General features: G+C 61.4%; 2 non-coding genes and 1 pseudogene across 2 annotated transcripts in view; all 3 read right to left on the reverse strand.

The window, feature by feature from the left end:
* The window catches only part of LOC146143213 (large subunit ribosomal RNA), a 3,679-nt pseudogene extending 2,559 nt beyond the window's left edge, over positions 1–1,120 (reverse strand).
* Positions 1,121–1,368: 248 nt separating this feature from the next.
* LOC146143214 (5.8S ribosomal RNA) lies at positions 1,369–1,522 on the reverse strand. Its single transcript, XR_014501025.1, has one exon. It is a non-coding gene; the product is annotated as a 5.8S ribosomal RNA (ribosomal RNA).
* Positions 1,523–1,769: 247 nt separating this feature from the next.
* Positions 1,770–2,500, reverse strand: part of LOC146143215 (small subunit ribosomal RNA) — a 1,811-nt gene continuing 1,080 nt past the window's right edge. Inside the window, exon 1 of the ribosomal RNA XR_014500891.1 lies at positions 1,770–2,500. This exon is cut by the window's right edge and continues 1,080 nt beyond it. This is a non-coding gene — a ribosomal RNA (small subunit ribosomal RNA).

The raw sequence follows: 2,500 nt of genomic DNA on the forward strand, positions 1-2,500 counted from the left end.
ACCCAAATTTGACGATCGATTTGCACGTCAGAATCGCTACGGTCCTCCACCAGAGTTTCCTCTGGCTTCAACCTCTTCAGGCATAGTTCACCATCTTTCGGGTCCCAACGCGAACGCTCTCGCTCGACCTCTCCGGCAAAGCGGACGAGATCGGCCGGTGATGCGGCCGCCGCGAACGACGACGTCTCACCTCCGCCGGACCGCGCCGACATTCACTTTCACTGCGCCCATGGGTTTCGTACTGCCCCGTGGCTCGCGCTCACGTTAGACTCCTTGGTCCGTGTTTCAAGACGGGTCGGGAAGGTGGCTGACTTCAGCCGCGGACCCCGTGCGCCTCGCGAAACGACACCGGAAGCGCGACCGAGACGAAGAGGCTGGGCACTGAGAACAGTCCCCGACCCACGACGCCCCAGCCGGCACCGGGCGCTCGGCCCCGAAGGGCAGACGCGGCGATCTCTCCTCGCCCGAACGGCGGGCCGACGGACACGCGCGCCTATAGTACCCGACCGAGGCCGGGTTACCTTGCGCGCGGCCTTCTCGCCGCCGTCCAGACGGTCGCGGCCTTCGCCCGGCGCTAGTGCGCTGGTCCCCGATCGGGCGGCGCCGCCGGCGGCCCGTGAGGGTCCGCACGACAACGTCGCCGACAGGGGGCCGGCTGAAAGCGACCGGGCGACCCGACAGGCCCTCCCGTTTGCCTCTCGACGGTTTCACGTACTCTTTAACTCTCTCTTCAAAGTGCTTTTCAACTTTCCCTCACGGTACTTGTTCGCTATCGGTCTCGTGACCGTATTTAGCCTTAGATGGAGTTTACCACCCGCTTTGGGCTGCATTCCCAAACAACCCGACTCTGGGAAGACGCCGTAGCGCGCCCGCCTGTCGCCGCCATGGGCCTGACACCCGCTCTGGGAAAAGGCCTCGATCAGAAGGACGCGGGCGACCGGCGAAGCGCGCCGTGACGAATTCCGTACGCCACAATTCCGCGCACTCCAAAAGCGCGCGGATTCGGCGATGGGCACATCCCGCTTCACTCGCCGTTACTGAGGGAATCCTCGTTAGTTTCTTTTCCTCCGCTTAGTAATATGCTTAAATTCAGCGGGTAGCCTCGTCCGACCTCAGGCCGAAAGTAAGGACCGGGACTATTCTTCCCGTTCCGCGCTCGCCGTCGGCGCCGCGCGCCGCCGCGCACCTCGATTCCCGCCCTTGAGCCGCCAGCCGTTGGCCTCTTCGAGGTCGACTCGCCGCCGCCGCGCGGGATTCTGGTCGCGATCGTCGCGCATCGTGCCGTGCTGTCTTGAGCGGGACGGGCGCTCGCGCGTCCGACGCCGCAGCAGCCGCGCGGAGAAATCCCCGCGCGGAACGTTTGCAACGCGACCCTGAGGCGGGCGCGGCCCCGGGATTGACCCGAGGCCGCAATTTGCGTTCAGAACGTCGATGCTCAATGTGTCCTGCAATTCACACTAATTCACGCAGCTAGCTGCGTCCTTCATCGACTCACGAGCCGAGTGATCCACCGCCAAGAGCCATCCACGATTGTTTCGCTCGCACAGTGCCTCGCACTATAGGGTGACAAAATAGACCGCGCCGAGCGGTCGGCCAGGCCGACGCTTGAAGCCGGAGCGCGCGGCACCGCGGCACTCGACGCGCAAACATTACCGGGTGACCGAATCGCCGGCCGGCGCGCCGCTCCTCGCGGGTCGGGCGCCGGGTAGCAAAGACTTTTTCTCTCGCTTGTCCGAGTTTCGCGTTCGCCGAAGCGTTTGCGAGACCGTTAATGATCCTTCCGCAGGTTCACCTACGGAAACCTTGTTACGACTTTTACTTCCTCTAAATGATCAAGTTAGATCGTCTTCTCGGACGCCGGCTCGACCGTTGCCGGCCGCGCCAGGTCCAATCGGAGGACCTCACTAAACCATTCAATCGGTAGTAGCGACGGGCGGTGTGTACAAAGGGCAGGGACGTAATCAACGCGAGCTAATGACTCGCGCTTACTGGGAATTCCTCGTTCAAGGGAAATAATTGCAATTCCCTATCCCTAGCACGACCGGGGTTCAGCGGGTTACCCAGACCTGTCGGCCAAGGCGAGCACATGCTGATCCGGTCAGTGTAGCGCGCGTGCGGCCCCGAACATCTAAGGGCATCACAGACCTGTTATTGCTCAATCTCGTGTGGCTAAACGCCACTAGTCCCTCTAAGAAGTTAGACGCCGACCGATTGGGTCGCGTAACTAGTTAGCAAGCCAGAGTCTCGTTCGTTATCGGAATTAACCAGACAAATCGCTCCACCAACTAAGAACGGCCATGCACCACCACCCACAGAATCAAGAAAGAGCTCTCAATCTGTCAATCCTCACTGTGTCCGGGCCGGGTGAGATTTCCCGTGTTGAGTCAAATTAAGCCGCAGGCTCCACTCCTGGTGGTGCCCTTCCGTCAATTCCTTTAAGTTTCAGCTTTGCAACCATACTTCCCCCGGAACCCAAAGACTTTGGTTTCCCGCAAGCTGC

The sequence above is a fragment of the Ascidiella aspersa genome, chromosome 5, assembly GCF_963924565.1.
Source record: "Ascidiella aspersa chromosome 5, kaAscAspe10.2, whole genome shotgun sequence".
Classification (NCBI taxonomy): domain Eukaryota; kingdom Metazoa; phylum Chordata; class Ascidiacea; order Phlebobranchia; family Ascidiidae; genus Ascidiella; species Ascidiella aspersa.